General features: G+C 40.0%; 1 protein-coding gene across 25 annotated transcripts in view; it reads right to left on the bottom strand.

The window, feature by feature from the left end:
• The window catches only part of Aim2 (absent in melanoma 2), a 116,494-nt gene that overhangs the window by 35,058 nt on the left and 63,481 nt on the right, over positions 1 to 17,955 (bottom strand). For 14 of the 25 annotated variants that reach the window (XM_030255294.1, XM_030255241.1, XM_011238835.2 and 11 more), the window contains 3 exons: positions 11,428 to 11,526; positions 10,297 to 10,412; positions 3,085 to 3,224 (listed from right to left, as the gene is read on the bottom strand). The exons of 2 other annotated variants lie outside the window; for them this stretch is intronic. The gene's annotated coding sequence lies outside the window, so the exon portion shown is untranslated. Of the gene's footprint in view, positions 1 to 3,084; positions 3,225 to 10,296; positions 11,380 to 11,427; positions 11,527 to 17,955 lie in introns of those variants that run through there. 9 more of the 25 variants (XM_006496926.2, XM_017321492.2, XM_011238842.2 and 6 more) reach the window with 6 other exon arrangements.

The raw sequence follows: 17,955 nt of genomic DNA, 5'->3' as shown, positions 1-17,955 counted from the left end.
GTTTAACATCTATAATTGTGTATGCCCAATTCAGTTCCCACCACCTTACAGGTCATAAATAAAAAATTTATTAAAATGCAGATAAAAATGTTTCTTAGTCACACTAGCCACAGCTCAAATGTGCTTGATGCTCATATGTTCTCAGATGATACTGCACCTGGACAGTGTGCATAAAAAAATCAGCCTAATTTAATAGACAAAAAGAAGGCAGTGTCCATGTTAGGGAGTATCCTGCTATTATAGCAAAATGCCGGATGTAATCAAACTCCAAAGAAGAAATTGTATTTGTCCTCACGGCTTTGGCTGTTTCAGAGTTTCAGATCAGGACAAACTGGCCCCATTGCTCTGAGATGGTGGTGGCACAGTCTGCCATTGTGGGAACATATGAAGAAAGCAGTCATTTTCCTCATGTTTGTAGAAAGTGAAAGAAAGGAATGGAAAGAGGAACCATATGCCTAATGTCCGCCTTGGGGAAATACCCCCTTGACCCTACTCCCACTTGGCCCCATCTCTTAAAGACTCTACAACCTAGAAGAGAGCTACAGGCCTCTGGCCTTGGGCCTTTGTAACAGAGTGGAGATGCTGTGATAGAGAAACACAGAATGCTACGAGGGAAACCTCTAGCTTGGACCTGACAACAGACCTAGAGATACAGAAGTTCTTGATGATACGGACACATTCTCATCATCAGACACTGTGCAAGTGGTTTCAAGACACAGGTACAGAATTCTAGAACCTGACCTTAAGACCTTCAAAGCACAGTCACAATCAGGTCCTCCAGAAGGGGGAGCTAAGGAACAGAGCAGGGCTTTCAGGACACAGATTGCTTAAAGGGGTAATGTTGACAAGTACAAACCAAACGAGAATTAGGCATGAGTTCTACTTACACCAACATACTTGGTAGAGACTATTCAAGCATGACTTTTGCCTACTGCCAACCAGCTCTCTGTTTCTTCTTCATCAGGCTACATAAATTCCTTTGTTGCCAGCTGGATGGGGAGGCAGACCTAAGTACATCTCCTGTCATCTTTTCATTACAGTTCTAATAACGTATATTTAAAAGGCGTGTCATGACATCTTCTACGTGTATCAGGGAGCGAGCCCTTACTCACTACCAGTAGTCTAAGCTGAGACTTAATTGTTGGATCAGCATCTGAGCTGTGATTAAGTAACACAGGCCATGAGTCATGTGTTAGGTAGAACAGCTGTAATATAAAACACGAACTACAGTTACAGTGAGTGATATGGAGGTAACAGGTTACAAGATTCACCTGCCCTACTTTACTCCAAGTCCAGACCCAGTAGAGTTTGAGAGATGCCGACATACAATGGCATAAGCTGCAGATATCAGTGGCATTTCCAGTCACTCTGTGGAAGGTTTCAAACAGGAAGATCAGTGAGGTCTTGATGTTCTAACCCAAGGATAAGAGGCATAGTGGGCGAGTTGCTAATAATGTCCTCAACTGTAAATCCAACAGTAGTAGAAACAGCAATGAAGGTAGCTGAGGCTAGAACACATTGAGATGGTATCATTAAAAACTGCAGGGCAGCGAGAAGGGAGTGAGTGATGAGAAGTAAGGGATCTGTATGCTAGCAAATCAGAAGGGAGTCTATTTGAGGGGGGTGAAATGGGGCAGCAAGGGAGTGATAGAAAATGTTATAATGAAGCCCAGTGCTCTGTATGCTAACTAAAATGATAATTAAAAAGAAAAGGAAATAGCAACTGCAGATATGGATGAGGCCTAAGAAAACACAGGTAAAGGCAACTAGGCAACGAAATTCAAAGGAGACTCGGTGGGAAAGGATTTCAGTCAGAGAATATGTTCAAATATTATTGTTCTGAGAAGACAGATTTCTAGGAATGGTCATAGGCCAGGTGGCTAAAATGCTGTGACTGTGAAAGGTAAGGCAGTGACAACATCTATGACTTGAGGTCAGGACGCTCCTGCAATGCACAGCTCAGGACTCATCCCACTGGTTGCCATAGGTCATCACTGCTATTTTTTTCCTAAGCATTACCAGACCTATCATACCAATTTTGAGTCTGATTCTAGAAACATCCAAGTTACCTAGCAACTCAACCCTAGGCAGTGTGTGTCACAGTAAGAAAACTACCAAGTAGAGGCTGCCCTTGATCCTCGAACAATGGAGGCCAAAGATACCCACTCAGCACTGCAGGCCATGCTCACAGTAAGCTCTAGTTTAACAAAACCATTAGAAACTCCTTCATTCATAACACTCTCTCCTTTGCGACACCAATCTTGTTTCTTCTTAAAACTTGATTTTTAAAATCAACTTGACACCCTAAAGAGATTTTTGATGTTTTGATTCAAAGAATGACATTTTAATCCACCTTTCTTTTCCTAATATTGACCATAATTCTAATATTGCTGGGAACAAGCAAAACAAACGTATTCTAAGTACTACCATTTTATTTTCCAAACACAAAATTCAAGGTCCCAGGCCCTAGGTGAGCTGAGGAGTTCCCTACAGTGAAACAGCTTCTATTGTAAACAGTGTTCTGAGTACCGATGTCTCAGGGACAACGTGAAAGGAGCCAGGTGTCTGAGTCCAGCTATCTGGAGGACAATTTCTCCCTCTTGCTTGCAAAGGCTAATAAGTTCACATTCCCAGACCTAGGAATGAACACCTATCCACCTTCTCCAAATGTCTTCTTAATTGTCTATTAACTGGTAAAGAATATAGAGATTGCTGTTATCTAAACCAAGGTGTATACGTTATAAAAATATATACCCCATGTACGCTTACATTTTCATACCCTACCTTAATATGGGTTTTTAAACACTTTAACCTCTCTTCTAGCCCATCACCCACCAGAGATAGTGGAAAAGAAAGGTTACTAGGAAATGGGGTGGGAGGGCTGGAGAGTTGGCTTAGTGGTCGAGAGCACTGACTGCTCTTCCAGAGGTTGTGAGTTCAATTCCCAGCAACCACATGGTAGCTCACAACCATCTGTAATGGGATCTGATGTCCTCTTCTGGTGTGTCTGAAGACAGCGATAGCGTGCTCATATATAAAATAAATAAATCTTTTTTAAAAAAACATAGGAAATGGGCAGCTGACCTGTTCAGAAGTTGTTCTTTGAAGCAACTTCCATCTGCGTTGTTAGTAAATCAGCAGTTCTGTTCACAGGAATCCATAGGGGCTGCTCGATCCACTCATAAGCACTTCATGAATATACCAGCAGTCCAGTTCGGTAGTGTCTGGATAGCAAACACAAATCAGCAGCAGTGGCACAAACTAGCAGAGACAACCAGACCTCAGGCGAATCAGCAGCAGAGTCAACAGGAGGAAACAGGACCACGAGGGACTCCAGGAGAAGTTCTCAGTTGTGCCTCTCCCAGTGAAGTGGAGATCAAGAAGGGTTGCAAAGCTAGTTATGCAAGGAGGCCAAGCCATGTCACTTTCCGTTGAGTCCTATTTATATACCCTCTAAAGATCACGTGTCCTTGCCATGTGAATCTCATTAGCTGACATCTCTCTGCCAAGTAGCCTGAGAATGACGAGGAAGCAGCGTGAAGCCGCAGGAACCTCTGGAGAACTTTTTGGTTTATTTTTCTCAGTGGAATCACAACAAATGGAGCGCAATGCTACAATGTAAGGTGGACGAACACATGCATGTTGTGAGCAAAGAATCCTTCATCATGAGCCCTTTCGCGTGCTTGCTTTAGCAGAACATCCTTTCACTGTGTCTGCTTCAGCAAAATGTTCCTTCATGAGTCTGCTTTAGCAAAAAACATCCTTTCATTTGTGTCTGCTTCAGGAAAACACTCTTTCACGTGTTTGCTCCAGCAAAACACCATCCAACATAACTGACTTTCCAAAGAACCCTTAAGTTTCTACTACATAACCAATTGCCTGATATGACCAAAATAATCACACGCAGCCGACCAGTCACTCCTCTGTCCCCTTATCACTCTAAACTCTGGACCAAATATCTAGAAGAATGAGCGAAGGCCCTTGCTTGAAGCCAGGTGCCGTGGATATGGCCCAGTCTCCAGCGCACACTCCCTTGCTAAACCCATAATATCAAAAAACAACTGGCTAACACTGCAGCTCCTCCAAGATCTCACCCCCCCCCTCCTGCTTTGTGTCCCCATCATGTAAAAATGCAATACAGCTTCCCCTTGGGAGTCATTCAGATCCCAAACTGGCCACTCCCCTGAGATCTTGAAAATAAACCTTTCAATTTTAAGCTTCTATCTCTGAAGTGAGTTTTCTTGGCTTCCATCCCAAACCCAACAGTATACACACTGCACTTAGTGAATGCCTGAGGGAAGAAATAGGAAAGTGTGGGACAGAAAGAAAGGAGAAAAGAGGCAATATGTGGGATCAAAGCAGGGGGTAAGGGGAGAGCTAGCAGGACAGAAATACATGGACGCTGTATAATAAGTGTCACTGTAAAAAGAGGAAGAGGCTGGGATAAATGATTATGAAATCCATGTGAATCTGAGACCTAGAAAGTTTCCAGACTTAGAAGGCTCCTCTCCAACAGTGAATCTGGTTACATGTGTTCTTTTCCACACAAATTAACCTACATCAGACAGTTTGACGCTAGGAAGATGGCTCAACAGGTAAAGTGCTTGTCATGCAAAAGTGGAAGGAAAAACCTGACTCCACAGAAATAACAAAGAAAGGCAGTTTTAAAAGTTGAAAAAGCAGCCTGGTCTACAGAGTGAGTTCCAGGACAGCCAGGGCTACACAGAGAAACCCTGTCTCAATAAACAAACAAACAAACAAACAAACAAATAAATAAATAGAAAGAAGTTGAAAAAGAAGCTTGGTTTGTGTAGAAGATGCTGAGATCGAAGATAAGATGTGTTTGAGGTTCTGTGCATGGCTGGCCCTGTTCCCTGAGTGTTCTACCTGGTCCCCACAAATCTCAATACCATCATAGGAAAATCAAGCTAACCATATCTGCTTTGGGAGCCCATAAGAGATAACAAAAGTAAAAATCTTTGCCAATCCAAAGGGTGCCACACCTGGGCATGCTTACTGTCATTGGATTTAACTTGGCTTTGCCCAACCTGAAGACTATTCAGCCACTCTTTGCTGTCTCGTCTCCATACAAAGCAAGGACAAAGCCTTGTTTTCTGCACAGAGAAGATGGAGGAGTTCACTCAGACTCAAGGTCTCCACAGTTTCACTGGCTGTCCCCCTAGTCGGCTGTGTTAGTAGGTGTTCACAGTAATCACCCCTGAGAGGTCATCTCACAGAGTAAAACAGAAAGACCCAATCCTGGGCTTCAGGTCAGTCTGCAGAGAGCCAAGCCCTCCATCCACTCGCTATGGTAGGACATAGAGCACATGGAGAGGGAAGATGCCGTTACTTTTAGCTCCTGACATGGCAAGCAAACAGGAATAAAATCACAAAATAACTTTTGCCTCTATTTTTAAGTTAGTGCTCAGCTCTGACCAGAACGCAAGAGAGGCAAGACTCACAACTTATTCCTTTTTTTTTTTTTACATTACCCAGCAGGTTTTGCCTACATTCTCATTTTTGTCCTTCAGTCGCCTCCCCAAGGGACAATTTCAACTCCAAGAGAAACTCTTAAGTGTTTTGTTGTTGTTGTTGTTGTTGTTGTTGTTGTTGTTGTTGTTTTTACTCTGTCATTCCAAATCGTTTTGCTTTCCCTATATCACCCATACATCCAAAAAAAGGATGTGAGAGGATTTCCAAAATCTTCACAAGCTCGTTTGGAAGCTCATTAATCCCAGGGTTCTGTACAAAATCTCTTCTGGCTACTTTTTTCTTCAGGAATTGCTCAGCTATAGCCCTCTGGCTGCTTGTTCTCATCTTGACTTTTCTTATCTGCAGTTTGTTTTTTGTTTTCTTTTGCAAAGCTGTCTGCCTTTCTCCAAGCAAATGTTAGGATCTACACAGGGTCAGACAGTTGCATGATGTTAAAGTAGACTATGAGGAGACAGTGTTGATATTATGGGATGAAAGTCAGAATCTGGAAAGCTCTTGAGGAGAAGGTGAAAGCCATTGACTATTCCAGGATTGGGCAGTTGGGGCAGAGCCACAAAGACAGGAGTACTTCTATTCTACAACTGAAGCGGTACGTGAAGTATAGGGGCTAGGAGGATGGCTTTGTCAGTAAACTGCCTGACAGAGAAAGTCTGAAGACATGAGTTTGGATTCCCAACACCCATGTTAAAAGCTAGGCATGAAGGACACACTATAATTCCAGACCTGGGAAGACAGAGATGGATAGATTCCTACAGTTCTCTAGCCTAGCAACCCAACCAAATTGTTGGTTCAGAAGAGAAGACCCTGCTTCAAAAAATAAAATGTAGTGCAAATCAAGAAAGATATCCAACTCTGACCTCTGGCACACAGAGAGACAGACAGACAGACTGACACACACACACACACACACCACAAATGATCCACATGCACCCACACATACCACAAACAGTATACACATGTCACACACACACACCAGAAATCAATTAATCAATTAATTAATAAACAAATAGAAAACAGGCTTGAATTCTAGAGCAACCTGCTTACAACAACTAGACATGGTTCTCAAACATTTTATGTGTGCAGCTGAGAGAACTGAATTTTATATTGCATTTAATTTTAATTAAAAACATAAACTAAATTTGGTTTCTAGAAAATCAGTGTGATTAAAATTACTTGAATATATAAACCTACATTTTTCAACCGTAAATTTTGTGAATTTTAAAGATATATAAATATAAATTTAAATATAGATGCAAATTTATCATCAGAATTTATGTTCTCTGAGAACAAAATATGTGCCAGAGTTTTGAGGACTAAGTACATATTTTGGATACTTTGACTTTAATCAAACATATTGGGTTGCTGTTATTGGGTTTTGCTTTTGTTTTTTAATGTAGCTACTAGAAAATCTAATTGTGTGTATTTGTTTACATTATTTTTCTTCTGGGCGATATTTTCCTGGTACAGAGACTACATTCATTAGAATCACGTTTTCACTTTCTTGCTCTATGATAGGATCAAAGATCTTTTCTAGCACTTTGATGAAGAACCACCTGAGAGTCTCTACTGCATAGACTCCATGTGAGATGTGACTGAGTTATATAAGCATGCAATTCTTGAGATATCCCTGACACCTGGTGTGCTCAACATATGTTACTATTATAGTTTGAAGTTTATATTTATCATACTATGGGGAAAGCAAGAAACTGGAAGAGACTTTGAAATGTCAGAGAGCATTTTTTCTCCTTCTTAAAATAGTCTAATAATAAACGTCCATTCCGTCAGACCCTGGACAACAGATGCCTAAGGCCTTGTTCTCATGTTGAGCAGCAGATTAAGTCACTACTTAATGCTGATTGAATGCCTTCTTACAAATCTCCAGAAGCCACAACTTACAGAGAGGTGTCTAGTTTTAACTTAGAAAAATACCTTAGTAAAATGTGGTATATCAGGCTCTGACCTCATCTTGTAATTTTCTGATGGGATTAATTCCCCATCAGTTAAATACACATAGTAGGAGATGGTACTGTGAGGATTTAATATGTAGCATGGCAGAGAGATCTCTACAAACTCAGCACCATGCCAGTACCAACATGCCTTCTCCTGAGAATGATTGCCACAGGATGGGCTGCCCCCACCACAGATTATGCAGTTGCTTCATGGGAGTATCCCAAAAATCCTGTGCTTTGCTCTACACTCCCTATACACTTGTCTGTGACTAAACAGCTATCCCTATGGTGTAAAAACTTCCAAAACTCCTTTTGAAAATAAAAATGGAAAAGATATGCACTTGAGGGATAAACTAGTAAATCAACTGCTGTTGTTCACCAATCAGTTCGTTTTGTCCAGTAAGGCATCTTGTAAGTCTTAGAGGAAATGAGTCATGAATCAGGCAAGATTTCTTCACTATCCCCACAACAAATACAAGTATGTATAGCTGTGTAGTGTACAGGCTGGGGCTGTGTAGTGTAACTCAAGTTGGTCGTCAGACTATGTCTATTTGAGGAGGTAACATTTAAACAATTACAGAGATAAATAGAAAGAGTAATTCTTATATCTTGGAGCTAGATCTAAGGGAAGGTATACAGCCTTATCTATGTACTAAATCACAATGGATTATTCACTTTGCAGTGACTGGCTGTATGCTAGTTTACCTTATTGAAGCAGTAAATGTGATGTTATTCAGTTTCACCAAAAAGTACATCAGAAAGCATTATTCTGGGATAATGATAAATGGCGTTTCCCCACAAGATGTATAAATGGGACTTTTAAAAACATGACTAACATAATATGCATCATTCTGTGTAAAGAATAATCTTAAGTGTATTTTTAAAAAGAAGAAAACAAACATGGAAATATCATATGAAGCGATATAAGATGGTTACACAAGATTCAAACATTTCAACTGACAGAACGCACATGAATTAGACTCATGGGTTTAAAAAGAATGCTAAACTGGAATAAAACCCACTGTGGTGCCTGTGGTGTTTAAAAAAGACACAGTGGGGGAAATTGAAGTGCTGAGTAGCTGCAAAGCAAAAAATACGTGAACATATGTATCAGGCACTAAGCACAAAAACTCTAGTTAGAGCAGCTCTATCAATATTAGTCAGAGAAGACTATAAGACAAATAGTGCCATTAAGGACAGAGTTGCTATACAACAATTAAATGTTAAAGTCATCAAGGTAATATAACCAACAATTCTAAACAGTAAGCACCTCATTGAATAAAGTCAACAGTTGTAAACAAAATTTGACAGTTCTCCACTAACAAATGGCAAATGTACCATGATGGTCAGAAATTACAAAACATTTCCTTCAGTAACTAACGCTTTAAATAGCCAAGAATAAAATAAAACAAAAAGCAAAAAAGTAGAAAAGTTGAACAACATAATTAACAACTATGTTCTGATACTTAGAAATACTTACCACACTTTCGGTAAGGGCACAAAGGTTATCACTGAGTTCCAAAGAGTAGTTACTGTATTAGTTTCTTTTTTTTCTTCAATTTTTAATATTTAAATGTATTTTATACATCAAACATATTAATAATATTGAGCATTTTGAGAATCAAATAGTCTGTAAAAATGTGTTCAACTTTTATATTGATATCCTTTCATACCCTAAAAATATCATTAATGAATATTTAATACAGGAGAACACAGTAAACAGCTATAAGCACTTAAAGAGGCAACACAAAAATCTCTTAAAGAATTACAGGAAAAAACAATCAAACAGGTAAAGGAAATGAACAAAATCATCCAAGATCTAAAAATGGAAATAGAGACAATAAAGAAATCACAAAGGGAGACAACCCTGGAGTTAGAAAACCTACAAAAGAGATCAAGAGTCATAGATGCAAGCATCACCAACAGAATACAAGAGATAGAAGACAGAATCTCAGATGCAGAAGATACCATAGAAAATATTGACAAAACAGTCAAAGAAAATGCAAAAAGCTCTTAACCCAAAACATCCAGAAAATCCAGGACACAATGAGAAGATCAAACCTAAGGATAATAGGTATAGAAGAGAGCGAAGATTCCCAACTTAAAGGGCCAGTAAAGATTTTCAACAAAAATATAGAAGAAAACTCCCCTAACCTAAACAAAAAGATGCTCATGAACATACAAGAAGTCTACAGAACTCCAAACTGGACCGGAAAAGAAATTCCTCCTGTCATAATAATCAAAACACCAAATGCACCAAACAAAAAAAGAATATTAAAAGTGGTAAGGGAAAAAGGTCAAGTAACATAAAGTCAGACCTATCAGAATTACACCAGACTTCTCCACAGAGACTATGAAAGCCAGAAGATCCTGGGTAGATTTCATATAGACCCTAAGAGAATACACATGGCAGCCCAGGCTACTATACCCAGCAAAAATCTCAATTACCATAGATGAAGAAACCAAAATATTCCATGACATAACCAAATTTACACAATATTTTCTCATAAATCCGGCCCTACAAAGTATAATAGATGGAAAACACCAACACAAGAGGGAAACTACACCCTAGAAAAAAGCAAGAAAGTAATCTTTCAAAAAAACTAAAAGAATATAGCCACACAGATATAATTCCACCTCTAACAACAAAAATAACAGGAAGTAGCAATCACTTTTCCTTAAATATCTCTTAGCAATCACTTTTCCTTAATATCTCTTTTCAGTTCCCCGCAAAAGACAGAATTGGATATGTAAACAGGACCCAGCATTTTGCTGTATTAGTTTCTTTTCTGTTTTGATAAAATGTCATGAACATTAGCAACATAGGGGAGAAGTAGGTTTTAATTTTACTTACAGGTCCATGAGGGTGGATTTCATCACGACAAGGAAAAAACCTAGCAGCTAGTTAAGGAAGCATGGCGGCAGACAGGACAGGAAGCAGGCAGGACAGGAAGCAGGCAGGTTGTGATTCTTGCTCAGACAAAGAAACAGAGTTACAAGTGAGACCGCCTATCACCTCTCACAGGCCGCCCTCAGTGACCCACTTCCTCCAATAAGGTTTCTCCAGTAAGTTCCTCCTTGTGAAAGTCCCAAGACCTTCCGGAGCCACCAGCCGGCATATATTCAAACCTCAACAGATACCATAGGAATGATCCTTCCCCCAAATTCCAGGGATTTAACTATGGAAATGGGAAAGCAGGATCCAATTGGAACTAGACTGAAATAAACTTGCTATTACCTAATAAAGTAAAGGAAATAGAGATTAAAAGCACATATAATTTTTAAAAGATGCCATGTCACTTGAACATTTGGGATTATGGAGTAACATTATCTGCTTGGCATTTCTTTCTTTTTTTTTTTTTTTTTTTTCTATTTGATTCCGTGTCTGATTTTTTTTTAATTGTTCTTTTGTGTTACTACCATGCTGGGTTTTTTTTTCCCCACATTTTTTTTATTAGATATTTTCTTCTTAGATTAAGGTTACTTAGAATTTTGAGCTCTGATGCTTTCAAGCTAACGTTACATCACAGGCTTTCTGTCATGCCATTATTCTCACCTTTTATCGAGAAATAGCTCCCTGGCCCCTATGTTTCTTCCCCCTTCAGCTAGAAATCAAAAGCCCTCTTCTAAATATAAATTCATGTCAATAAAACACCTACAGACCAACACACCCAGAAAATCAGAGTTCCTTTTAGGCTCAGTCTGGGTCAACCCTCTGAACAATATATTCTAATTCCTGCCACGGCCAAATGCACTTTCTTTTGTAAAGGTCTCAGTTGTGGTGCAATAAAAGATAACTTCTGTTCCTCAGTCAACTGAAGGTTTAGAACCAGGCTTCCTGCAGCCTTATTCTTTTCTAGAATACAGTCAATACTAATCCCTCTTTCTAACCTCAGAAACCCAGGACTCTCTTTCCTCTTAATTTACTGATTAGCAAAATGGTCCTAAAGCTTTCTCTAGAAAACTTCTGACATATCTTACTTACCTCAGGGGATTTTCTTCTCTCCAAAGCAGCCTTAGTTCTCAACTCAGGGACTGGTGTATGTCCTGAGAGTTCAAACCATCCGCCTCACAAAGATTTTCACTATGAGTAGTAGGACATGAAAATCATGAAAATCAGGTCTTGGGAGACAGAAAGCAGAAAGTACTCTCAACTATCTTCTTTCACTTTGAAGCTTGGCTAGTCCTGGCCCTATAGCTGAGTCCTAAACCCTGATGCTGGGGCAAAATAATTATATATTAAGGCTCTGCCCAAGCAAATGCTAGTTTTCAGTTTCCTTTTTACAAGCCTCAGCAGAGTTTCTCCTCCAGCTGTGAGGTCTCAACCAGAGGTATTTTAGATATAGGGAACTCCACAAAAGTTATTTCCTGCTTTACCAGGGAGTTCATAGCCTAAGGGACAAGCCCAGCCCAATGCACACCACCCACTCACTTACTGGTGGTTGGTTTTCTTTGATTTCAACATCAACACACAAAAAAGGGTGGGCTCTGCATAATCAGATCTCTTGATTGACAGGCTGCCCTCACACAGCTTCCATTACCCAACCTTGCCCTAGTGACTGTAGTGCACTTTACACTTGTAAATTGGTATGCATTGTTTGCTCAGGGAGAGGCTGGTTCTATCCTCCTGCTACTTCAGAGAATATTTGTCTTACAGTGTCCTCCAGGGCTTCTTGTCTGGGGATGTCTGGTTTTCCATCTCTGTTACAAGGAGGACAAAACAGCTCAAGAATAAAAATATGACCTTCTTAAAAACTAGGTCAATCATTTCCAACATGTTTTAACTGTGATGTATACAGGTCTACAGTGTGAAGGTCAGCCATGGAGAGAAACTTAACTGCCTTAACTTCCTGGTTTGGTTTTTGCTGAGTATCGTAAGCATCCCGTTTAATGCTGTTTTTTTCTAACTGTAGGTATTGGTTCTTCTCGTTGGAATTCTCACCCTCACTCTTCTCTGCCCAGGACTCTCTCTCTCTCTATTGGAAACTTCAAAGGAGTGTCCCCAAAGGGCCTTCCCCAGCCTGTCCCCACTCTCACTTGATGAAGATTTGTCCCTTCACTATTGCTTTGTCTTTATGTTGACTTACTGAACAAAACCGAAAATGCATTCATCACTGCCGTTTGCATCGCTTTTGTTATCGTACTTTAGTATTAGTTGTTGTTGGCAAATTCTTACTACACTAAGTGTAAATTATACTTAACCTCATTGGCTACAGGAATAGGACAAAGTACAAGTCTTTGTTTTGTGTGATTTCAAACGTCTACTGAGCATCTATTGAAATGTGTAATGAATGGAGTTATCTAAGGGAATGGAAGGAATTCAACTCGAAGCTAAGAAAATATCCCAAGTAGGGTGCCAGTGTGAGGAAGCGCACACCTTTAATCCCAGCACTCGGGAGGCAGAGTCAGGCAGATTTCTGAATTCGAGGCCAGCCTGGTCTTCAAAGTGAATTCCAGGATAGCCAGGGCTACACAGAGAAACCCTGTCTCGAAAAACAAAAACAAACAAACAAACAAACAAAAAAACAGTGTGAGGAACTGAATTGATAAGGATGGCAGACAAGAGAGGAAAGAGAAAATCATATCACATGAAAGGTTGAATATGGAGGAGGGAAACTGAGGCTGCCAAGGGCAAGAGCCTATATTAATAGAACCACTGCAGCCTCAAGACCTGCAGTAAAAGTCCAATATAGCTAATAAGGCGATCAATTCTTCATTAAAAGACCTGCACCTCTCAGCCCATGGTCAAAAACAGTAATGGGACTTAAATTATGTCTTTGTATGCTACTAGGAAGAAGAAGAAGAAAAAAAAAAAACTAAAAAGCTGGGGTTGAATTGTCTTAGCCAGTGCTCTATTACTATCAAGAGACACCATCACCATGACAACTCTTATAAAGGAAGCATTTAATTGGGACTTGTCTATATTTCAGAAATTTATTATTGCCATGGCAGGGAGCATGGCATAGTGCTGGTAGACATGGTGCTGAAAAAGTACCTGAGAGTTCTATATCCATATATGCAACAATGGATAGAGAGAGCCTCTGGGCCTTGATAGAACCTAGCGGGGAAACCCCCACTCAATTCCCGATTCGGCGTGCACCCAAAAAAATCATGAAGGACCATCTTGATGTAATTACATGAGGTCGTTTAATTACGGAGCTCCGGACCGACATGCATCCCACACAGGAGATAATGGATGTTGGCCACGAGGCTCGAAAGCTAGGGGTTTTTACGGGGTAAGGGGCTTAGGGGTGTGGAATTGCATAGCGACACACTACTGCCTTATTCAAACATCAGCAGAAAAATTACATGTACGTGCAGGGTGTCAGAGTTCTGTGAGTTGTTGACTCAGTTTAGATAGCCCTGTTATGTCCTCACATTCCTCTTTATCTTTAAGGTTAAGCTGTTCCCAGGAATGTTTTAACTATGGGGCATACCCAGGTTTGTTTTTCTTTTTTCTCAGCCCCAGGCAGCCTCTAGGCTCACAAACAACCAGCAATTCCTGAGTATTTTATATGACTTACAGGTCTTGAAATTTTCATCTTTCTTTCAGCCTCACTTGGACTTTTGAAACCTCAAATCTCATCCTCCAGAGACACACGTCCTCCACAAGGCCTCCTAATCCTTCTCAAGTAATACCACTTCATGATGACTAAGCATTCATATATATGAGCCTATGGAGACCATTCTTCTTCTCCACATGACAGGGGAATCCTGGATATGTCTTTTAAAAGTTACAGAGAGAGAGATGAACAAAACAAATGGAAAATTAGACTTAGCTAACAAGTTGCTTTTTGTGACCTTAGAGAGAGTTGTTTCACAAAAGAATGGAAACAATGAATGCGTGCCTGGGAAATGGTCCTGGCTTATACAGCCTGTAGTTAATGGAAACAGACATCAGGGTCAGGGTGTAAAGGTATGTGAGTTGCTGAAGAATGATAGCCTGGACTGAAATAGTATGTAAATGCAAAAAGTGTTTTATTCTGAGGAGTCCAGCATGCTGGCATCTCCCATTATCAAGATACAGAGACAATCAAGTGAGCTCACGGGCCTGATTTAAAGCACATTAATGGGTTCTGGGGGGTAGGTGACCTTTATCTTGCTCTAGCTCTAGGAACATTCCATTACCAGGGTGTGGGGTCTGGAAACTGTTGCTGAGAAAGTCTGGAAACTGCCGCTGACCCACTGTCCTTTCCTTTGGCCAGGTGGTGGGGCAGCTTCTGAGGGCTGGACTTGCCCAGTTCTTGGAAACAGACTGAGGCCTCTTCTGAAATGCATATTTGAAGCCTGTCATGGAGTCAGCCTAGCCTTCTCAAGGGGAAGAATAGAAGCAGGTCAGCACATCTTGGGCACTGAGTAGGTGGTAAAATAGGGAGTTATATTTTATATGATGGTGGTGGGTGTGCGTGTGCGTATCATAGACAGATTGTATGTGTATTAATTTGAAGGCTGAACGTCCACAAAACCTAAAGCAAAACTAAAGCCCAGAGATCAGAGTAAGATCTCAGAGGCATTAAAAAAGGTGAAATAGAGTAAGGATGAACACCACCTTCGGGAAGAAGAGAAATCCCTTCACCTCTTAAGACAGAAGATGTAGGAGTATAGGAAAAATGATAACACACCAAGATCAACAAATATATTTATTGTAGATGTTTTTCTCTACAATTGAGAGGTGACTTTATCCGACAAGGGACATTTTCTCTAGTTGGGCAACAAGTCAAGTAAAGTGCAAGTATTGATCTTTTTCTCTAAATCAATGGGTGGTTCTTGGAACAATGAAAGTTGCTGAAGGTCAAGAGCACCATTCAGACTCAGAAGAGGGGAATGTCAGCAAAATGAAATCATGTCTTCCTCGCTAGACTTCTGCATTAGGAGGGCAATTAAACACAGGTTTGGGTTTTATAGACCCACTGTTCCACAATCCCACAAAATACCTTACTTCATTTTCTTTCCAACATCCCATTTTCCTATGAAAAAAATTCAAATTTAAATGTGAAATAACAAAACAGTGAACATTCATATACCTATCACATAGACAGAAGAGATGCTAGTGCTTTCCTTATTGGCAAATATTATTTTAATGCTTAGGCCTCTGTGTAAATTTATGTCCCATGATAAAAATTGGGTTAGATCTCATAATGTTGAGTGGTAATCTGTCAGAATATTTCTTCAATTGAGAATGATTTCTGATATGGTTAAATACAATCTCATACCCAGAAATATTAAAACAATAAAAGACAACCCGAGATCACTCAATACCCAGGATTTATTTACCAGGCTAAACATCAAGTGCTTTTCTGGTTATCAGTTTTTAAAAACTACAATCCAAGCAATGCTTATGGGTTGCATCTTATTAATTAATTAATTAATTAATTAATTAATTAATTTGTTATTTATTTATTTAGTGTGGATATTACCGTACATGTCTATACACGTTTGTGTGTGTGTGTATATATGTGTGTGTATACATATATATATATATATGTGTATACACACACACACACACACACACACACACCTGTGTATGTGCATGTAGAAGCCGAAGATCAACAATGGGCATTTTCATTAGTTATTTTCCTTCTTATTCTTTAATGAAAGAATCCAACTCTCACTGAACCTGGAGTTCACTGGGTCAGTGAGATTAATTAACCAGAGAGCTTCTTGGATCCACTTATCTCAGATCCACACCCTAAGTGCCAGGGCTATAGACATGTGCTGCTGTGCACAGTTTTTTGATTGTTTGTTGGTTGGTTGGTTGGTTGTTTCTTGGGGGAGGGGGGGCAAGGAGGGAGGTTGCTGGAGATCTGACTGTCATTACTTCTGCTTGCACAGCTAGCACTGACGTCCCCAACCCCAACGTGCACTGCAGTTTTTCATCCTTTGTTAATTTTAAACTAGAACAGTACAAACCACATACTGCTCTTTCAACTCCACAACAGGGCATTGTAAAGTCTTGAACAGCAGCCTTATAAAATTAGCACATTCCAGCTTGTTTTCTTATGGCATTTATTAACTCTACCTATACCTCAGACTTACAGATTCATGAAATGGTCTGGATTGAACACAGTTGAAACATTTCAAATAAAGACTTTCAAGAAATGCATCAAATTTCAAATGATCAAATCATGCTCCATAAATACATATAAATAGTGTATCAATTAAGAAGTGTTAAAGGAATTAAAAACAATAAATTAGTCCTTTGAATCATTCATCATTAGTCTGTTGTGTTTTCTTTCTTTCTGAGTGTTTGCTGGGTGCAATATCACCTTTTGCTTTTATAAGTAACAAACAAGCCTAAACCTTATTGTCTTAGGGCAGCAAACATGCCTTGCTCACAGGTTTGGGATTTTGCTTGCTCTGTTGGACTCTGGGTGATGCATCTTGATCTCTCTAGCCAGAACACTGAATAAAGAAGAAAATAGCTCTTGAGAAAGCCTTTCCTTCACTGGGGATAGGTAAGGCAAGGGAAAAGTGAAAGCTTGAGGTGTCTTAGCTTGCAGCCAACAGTCTTTACTTCCACCCACACTGCATCAGACAAAGGAAATCACAGACTGATAGAGGAAGGAAGTAAACCATGCCCTTGGGGAAGAGCAGAGGAGAAAATTCTGTCTTCAATTCGGGCCTGACCATATAACTCATGTAGACTGACCAAACAAGAAGCTTTATGAATGTTCCCTAGTGCTTCCACTTCCACTGCCAGAGGGAGGAGTAGCCTTCTAAATTCATCCCTGTCACTTTGCATGCCTAAATGAAGATGGACCAAGCGGCCAGAGGCACAGAGTGCAAGCCATAAATAAATGCTCGTCCTCTCTAGCTTCGAGGCTGTTACTGCAACAGAGGTTACCCAGCAACAAAAACGGAAGACATTACTGTTTCGATTTAATTACTAATTTTCAAAGTATGGGCATGCTCACAAATGCCATGGTTCCTAAATTGCCCTTCTGCCATTTTCTTTTTCCCAGGAAGATGTCCTCTTCTATCACAGAGTAGAGGTGACTGTGAAAAGGGCCAATCATGTTAGTATCTCTTTACAAATCAAAGAGTATTCTCTCCATCCTAATTCATGAACCAAACTAAAAGACTAGACCAATATACTGTGTGCTGATGTACTGGGGGAGGGCTGTGATTTCAAGAACAGTAGAAGAGTCCAGAAAGAGAAGATGAAGGTAGAGAGCAGTTATAGCACCTGACTGGAGCCTGGCTGTTGCTATGGTTAGGAGAATTCAAGCAATGTACATCAAAGTGTTGTGAAGATGCTCAGAGAAGGCAGTAACACTCATCAGGACCATAGGGATGAGTAGGTACCCAAAGGCATGATCCTTACTCAATGGCTTCTTACTCAGGTGCTACTGGCTGCTGATTTTCTTCTTTGTTTTGATGAGTTCTTTAAGTTAGCCTACATAGTCCTGGCTTTCATCATGCCAATTTTATGTATACTTTCTTATACTGTTTCTCTCTCCTTACTCCTCTCCCTTGCCATCCCTTTCTCTCCTCCCAGTACATCCTTGTCTTA

This window comes from Mus musculus, chromosome 1 (genome assembly GCF_000001635.26).
Source record: "Mus musculus strain C57BL/6J chromosome 1, GRCm38.p6 C57BL/6J".
Taxonomy (NCBI): Eukaryota; Metazoa; Chordata; class Mammalia; order Rodentia; family Muridae; genus Mus; species Mus musculus.
The sequence above is the reverse complement of the archived record's forward strand: the minus strand, read 5'-3'. Positions and strand labels throughout refer to the sequence as shown.